Below are 7,420 nucleotides of genomic sequence, written 5' to 3'. Positions count from 1 at the left end.
AACTTTGAAGAATCACAATCAAGAAAGATAGAGGGAGCCGTTCCAGAGAAACACTTCGGTAATACTACTACTACTTCCATTGTTGTTCAGACTGCTGTCTATAAGTTACAGTGCTGAGTGTCACTATATATTTATTTACCCAGTTAATGTATTACGCAGCTGTACGGTATATTGAGTTTGAAGAACTATTGAAAAACCAGAATGAGTTAGCAAAAGTACTGTAAATGAAGCTACGTTAATTCGCTAGTGTACCGTCAAAGGTAATGGTACTGAAGGTAGGACATAGTATTTTTCATCACTATAAAGAATATCAGTGGTTGAAACATGATGATAATTTCATGTAGAATGCAGTATAAGGAGTCACGAATTACTTGGGGGCTCCAGGGGGGACGAAGCCACCTAGCCCAGTCAGGGCACAGAGCCCTCCAAAGTTACGTTAGGTAAAGGCTGATGCAATCCCTAGCTGCACCTATCTTGACCTAACCGTCCTAAACTGACAAAGACACTGTGCTCTGACCTGGCTGGGGGTTGTTTTGTACTCCTCCAAGTAACTTATGCTTTAATAGAGCGCCATACCCTCACCTAACCAAAAATTAGTACCTTCCTAACCTGACTTAGCTACTACTGAGGTCCGGCAGCTGAAGGAGGTGAAATTACCCAAGGGCCCATTTGATTGACAGTATTGTTAGTGAGTGGTAAAATTGGCAAGTCTTGGAATACAAATTGATTGAAAATGGTCAAATAGTACTACTAGATAGGGGAAACAACCGACTGGACTAGCTGATCCAGTTTTCACCGCGTGTGGATCCACCCTCCGAAAAAGTACTTTAACACATCCTGACACCGGAGATGGGCACCATTCATGAGTCATCGGTGGTGAGAGCAACAGCTTGAGACCTCTACTATCCTTTCGAAGTATTTTCTCCAAAGTTAGAAATTAAGGTCATATTTTAAGATTAAACTGAGGTTAATGAAAGTCTAGCCATGCGCAGTGCAAACATACCTCCATGATGCTTTCAAAATTTTTATTTATAACGCCAACAATTTAGAAGATTGACGCCATCTCAATGTTTGCGAAGTCACTTATGTCAATAAACTTATCATTCCATGTGTTAAATCCGCACACCACTTGTGCCCATAGACGCTGGGCCACTTTCTTCACAACAATCGTCAACAATGACAACGGCCGTGAGGGATCCAAGGAAACTGACGCTTTTTTGGTAGAAAGAAGAAGAAGCGTGCACTAGATGATTATTTAAGTATATAGTTAAATGGCAGTATAAGGTCATGAATTGCATAAATTTTTTACATATTCATGATTATTAATTTGAAAATATTCGTTGTTGAAAAAGTAAATAGTTTCTTGACTCAAATAACAGTTTTGCTGTGAACAGTACCTATGGCATTGTTTGCACTCTTCTATTGTTTATCAGTATTGCCAATTGATATTGTTTACCCTCTAAACTGGGTATAAGACTTACACAAAACCGGGGAAATAAGAAATTAGCAATCTATTTGTAGTATATGTACATATTAGAGCAATTTTATCATTATTGCACTACTATGACAACTAGAATTCATGGAAACAGTTTGTAAATGCATTGGCGTATGTGTGAAGCTCCACTAAATTGGCAACGATGACATTTTGCTATCGTCTGCTTGTATCTACTTTAGAAATATCTGTAATTTTTCGGGGTTAATTTGGTAGCAAAAAAGAGACAATAGATACGAATTAAAATAAACATTTTGAAGTAACAACGTAAAGTTAAATTAAATAATGAATAAGGTAAACAATTAAGGGAATAAAGCTTTGACCTCATAAACAGTGTAGTTGTGTGCTGACCGCAACTGTGTTTGCGGCGGGAGTACTTGGGAACCAGGAACAGCAACGTAGTTCAAGTGCAATTTGGAGTGAATTAAGACCAAAATGTGTATACGTAATTGCAATCAAATAAGCACTGTGGAGTTTCAGTTGTGATGGCAGTAAGGATAAAACCACCAATTACAAGGTAAAAATGAATTTCAGTTCAAACCATGACCCCGGGAATAAGAAGTTTCATACTTTCACTAATATAGACAACAAAATGTTGTTTTATTGTGCTGATTACTTACAACTGCAGTCTTGAGTAAGATCAATAAACATTTCATATATATCCTAATATTGTTCAAATGAGTGCTGGGAAGGCTGGGAAAGATGTTGGATCTTTTACGGTAATGAATGGCACCTCAGTCGGTGGATGCCATATTAGATTTAAAAATTGCCTTGAAAACATATTTTACGAAGACCTCACATGCCTATTTTAGTTCGTATGGTGCTTTCATATATCACGTTATGTTGATGAAACTTCAATCTTTTTAAAGGTATGCTTAAAGATGTAATTGTATTCTTGTTTCACCAATTAAATATCAAGTGAATAAGGTTGATCCACCCGAAGACGATGGATCCACTGCGGTGTTTCCTCCTAGTTGTTGCCATTGCCAGCTCTGAAATACCAATAGGCTAGGCCAACTGAGAAAAGTGCTAGGTTTCTTTCCCACAGGCTGGTATAGCGAAGTGGACATCAGCTACCATACTACATTCGTGATTAAGTCACAAGTTACAATACTTGGCAGCCTACTGGCAAATCCCTTTTTAAGATGACAACCATTCTTAGGCTATACATATGATATTTTTTGTCTCTTCTCAGAACGACAATTATTATTGCTCTATAAACATGGTTATTTATTTTTATAACCTCATTTACTTTTTTTTGGTATGCTTCATTGTTTTCATGACATATGGAAATGGTTATGACTGAATGAAAGTGAAAAAGAACCAGATTCAATAACCAGTCTTGTTAGTGTAGTTAAATTTACATAGTTAAAGTTCAGTTCATTTGTTGATTATGTGTAAACTGCATTTATGTAAGTAAGCACATTAATGTCTGTCTGCTTACTATCTCTCTCTCTCTCCCCCTTGCATTGTGCATGTGATTATTGTATTACAAGTTGATATTTATATAACTGTGGTATCAATGAACATATGTACTGTTAACTGGATAAACAAGGTTTCTGCCAATATGCAATTGTCTAATTTCATATTGTTTTGGGTGAGCAAATGCACAGAAAGTGCATACTTTAGTTTATCTTTACGTGATGCATTCATGTATGTAGACACAAATATGGTGTATGTATATGTACACTAAGCACAAGTAACAGACTGAGACACTGATGGGGTGGCTGTACAATTTAAGACTATATATTATTAATAATCTGTTCAAGTTTTTCAGTATGACGAAACTGTCAGCCACTGTACTTACAAACTTGCCCGTGACAAATCCAGTATATAATCCTAAGATGAATGATTGTGAAGTACACTTGCTACAGTAATTGCATAGTTCTCATATATTGCTTTCTGAAGCACTGAGGTAAAAAGGGACCAAAGGGAGTGATGGTTAATGAAAGATTGAGAAACTGAATGATTCTCCTACGTATGCTGGAATAGAAAATCTCTGCAGAGGCAAACTCATGGGAATGATTGGAGAGGTGTGTTTAGCCCTGTGGTGTCACAAATTGGAAGGTTGTTGGTTGTGATGTGCCTGAAAGTTAGTGTTGTTCATGCATGATGAGACTGTCTTTTCACCTATCAAACAAAAGATTGGGAAAACCTGGGAATATTACAGGCTGCAAAATAGGTACAGGCAGTCCCCGGGTTTACGACGGGGGTTCCGTTCTTGAGACACGTCGTAAGCCGAAAATCGTCATAAGCCGGAACATTGTCAAAAATCCTAAGAAAACCTTACTTTTAATGTTTTAGGTGCAGTCAAAACTATGTAAACTGCATTCTTATTGCATTTTTCATCAAAAAACCTTTAAATATTGATTACAGTGTTCCCCCGTATTCGCGTTCTCTGTATTCACGGACTCACACATTCGCAGATTTTCTTTGGAACCTATCTAGAAATTATTCGCTGACGGACTCGCCCATTCGCGGAATTTTCCGACAAAAATAATCACTAATTAGTGTATTTTGATGTTTATTTTCATGACTAAATACATTTTTATGATACAAAAATGATTTACTAATTTTCAAATATTAATTTTGATTAATACTGTATTAGTAAGTTTAATAAGTTTAAATGATATCACATAATAAAAATAATAATTCTCTCTCTCTCTCTCTCTCTACTACAAAGATGTATGTTTTTTTGTATGATAAATAAATGATTTACTATTTTCAAATATTAATATTAATTTATACAGCAATAATATCAATTCATTAAAGAAAATACCATAGTGAATTAGTAAGATTTTAGCTTATAAATTTAAAAAATTATGGAAGAATGAAGGAAATCCCAGTCAGATTCTTTCTCCAACTCCAGGTACTAAAACTCAGATATACGTATCAAGTTAAGTGACCGGAGGGGGAAGGAGCTGTTTTGTTGCTGCCATCAAGTGCTCATGAAATTTCCACCCCCTCTCTCTCTCTCTCTCTCTCTCTCTCTCTCTCTCTCTCTCTCTCTCTCTCATTTACTGAGACTCGAGATTTTTTATAGTACTTTTACTATTTGTTTTTAATACTTTCAAATAATAATAATAATAACTGTAATTACAAAATTCATATTATGTGATAGTATTTTAAAGAAATACAATAGTAATCTATCCATGTCACTTTTAATTAAGGTTAACTCTCTCTCTCTCTCTCTCTCTCTCTCTCTCTCTCTTTTGCCACACAAGATAATGTGTCATAGTGGTAACTCCCTCCCTCTCTTTCGCTGGAAGCGTTATAAGTATTTTTTGAGAGAACAGAGAGAGATATAAACACTCTCTCTCTCTCTCTCTCTCTCTCTCTCTCTCTCTCTCTCTCTCTCTCTCTCTCTCTCTTTTACCGAGATGAAAGAATTTTTATGGTACTAGTATGTAAAATGTTTATTGATAATTTCAGTTATTTAATAATAATAATAATTATTATGAATTTTGTTTTTGTAATAATTACAAAATTCATAATGGTAGTATTTTAAAGAGATGAAAATGACCTTTCCATTTCACTTGTAAGGATAACCCCTCTTTCTTACTGAGATGAGAGAATTTTTTATGGTAGATGCACGTGTTTATTTTATTTTCAAATAATAATAATAATAATAGAAGTAGTAATAATACGATAACTAATTTCAAATGAAAATTCTTCCCTTCTCTTTTTCTGTATCAATTTCCCTACCTCAACTCCAGTGACACTCGGAGCTGGGATAGTAACAATGCCATACAATGGTCAACAAATTTAATGGTTTTATGTAATCTCTCTCTCTCTCTCTCTCTCTCTCTCTCTCTCTCTCTCTCTCTCTCTCTCTCTCTCTCTCTCTGCTATTGGCTGTTTATATATTTCTAATGGTAAAATGTTTAAGATTACTTTAAAATGATATTAATAATACCAATTCAATGGTATATTTGATGTAGGATAATACTTTAAGTAGACATTTGGTATTTGTGATTTCACTTCCCTTGTAAAAAGAAAATGGATGTCTCAAATAGTAACAGTATGAAAGAAAATGTGCATGACTGAATACTTATGGGTTGACTGAATTATTTTCACATTCGTAACTAAGTCATTCAGTACGTACATAGTATGTATTTATGTATAAACATAAAATGTAGATTTACTTTAAACAGTATTATAATATTTCAAAGATTAATATGAACCATATAGGATATTTTATGTATATTTGATGAAGGATGGTCTTTTTAGGGATCTTTGGCGTTTGCATGCTTAGGATAGGAGTTTATGAGCATTTTTAGAGGGGGGTTCCAAACATTCACGGATTCTAACTATTCGCGGACGGGTCTGGTATGCATCCCCCGCGAATACGGGGGGACCACTGTATTTTGCCTTTTTGGTGTCCTATTTCATCTGCCAGATCACGTTTGTAGGCATCGTAACTCTGGAACATGCGTCGTAACCCTGGAACATGCGTCGTAACCCTGGAAATAATTTCTGATTAATATAATTGAAAAGCGTCGTAACCTCGGAACGTCGTAAGCCGAGACCATCGTATCCCGGGGACTGCCTGTTATATATACTATACCCACACATATTTGATTAACCTCTTACGCCGAAGCCTAAAAAATCAAAACGTCTCCCGTATGCCGGGCCCGGGCCCGCCCCCGGTTTGGAGTGAGCGCGGAAGTGGAAAAAATAATTTTTTCAAAAAATTACAGCGCGCGTACTTTTGAAGATTAAGAGTTCATTTTTGGCTCCTTTTTTTGTCATTGCCTGAAGTTTAGAATGCAACCATCAAAAATGAAAAATAATATCATTATCATATGTAAATAATGCGATATATGGTAGCGAAAAAAAAAAAAATTCATACATAATTGTATTCAAATCACGCTGTGCAGAAAACGGTCAAAGCTAACCAGTTACTTTATTTTGCGTTGTATTGTACACTAAATTGCAATCATTTTGATATATAATACATTGTAAAACAATAAAAGCAACACCGGAAAAATATTATCACAAAATGATGTACGAATTCGTAATGCGCGGACGCAAAAAAATATTTTTTTCAAAAATTCACCGTAAATAACAATATTGTTCTAGAGACTTCCAATTTGTTTCAAAATTAAGACAAATGATTGAATATTATGATACTGCAAGAGTTTTAGATTAAAATTGCAGATTTTGACCATTTCGGACGAGTTAAAGTTGACCGAATGTCGAAATTTTTATATATATTTTTTTTATATGCACATATTTCGGAAATGGAAACAGCTACAACCTTTAATTATTTTTTGTTGTATTCTTCATGAATTTGCGCACATTGTGATATATGAAACTGTATAAAACGGCTAATATGAAAAGGAGCAAATATTAGGATAATGCGATCTACGCATTTCGGAGATTTTCGGCCGCGAAGCGGCGCGCGGAGGGAAGAAAGATATTTTTTTCAGAAATTCACCATAAATCACAATATTGTTCTAGAGACTTCAAATTTGTTTCAAAATGAAGATAAATAAATGAATATTACTACGCCGTAAGAGATTTAGCTTACAATTACGTTTTTTTGACCATTTCAATTGCGTCAAAGTTGACCGTACGTAGTATTTTTTCCAATTATCGTAATTTATATGCAGATATTTCAGAAATGAGAAAAGCTACAACCTTTAATTATTTTTTGTTGTATTCTTCATGAATTTACGCACATTTTGATATATGAAACTGTATAAAACGGCTAATATGAAAAGGAGCAAATATTAGGATAATGCGATCTACGCATTTCGGAGATTTTCGGCCGCGAAACGGCGCGCGGAGGGAAGAAAGATATTTTTTTCAGAAATTCACCATAAATCACAATATTGTTCTAGAGACTTCAAATTTGTTTCAAAATGAAGATAAATAAATGAATATTACTACGCCGTAAGAGATTTAGCTTACAATTACGTTTTT

General features: G+C 34.9%; 1 protein-coding gene across 4 annotated transcripts in view; it reads left to right on the top strand.

Annotated features, from left to right (window-relative positions):
* LOC135209593 (uncharacterized) overlaps positions 1 to 7,420 on the top strand; it is an 88,225-nt gene that overhangs the window by 74,777 nt on the left and 6,028 nt on the right. The window contains exon 1 of one of the 4 annotated variants that reach the window (XM_064242278.1): positions 86 to 260. The exons of 2 other annotated variants lie outside the window; for them this stretch is intronic. The gene's annotated coding sequence lies outside the window, so the exon portion shown is untranslated. Of the gene's footprint in view, positions 1 to 85; positions 276 to 7,420 lie in introns of those variants that run through there. One more of the 4 variants, XM_064242276.1, reaches the window with a different exon arrangement.

Source organism: Macrobrachium nipponense, chromosome 38 (genome assembly GCF_015104395.2).
Source record: "Macrobrachium nipponense isolate FS-2020 chromosome 38, ASM1510439v2, whole genome shotgun sequence".
Taxonomy (NCBI): Eukaryota; Metazoa; Arthropoda; class Malacostraca; order Decapoda; family Palaemonidae; genus Macrobrachium; species Macrobrachium nipponense.
The sequence above is the reverse complement of the archived record's forward strand: the minus strand, read 5'-3'. Positions and strand labels throughout refer to the sequence as shown.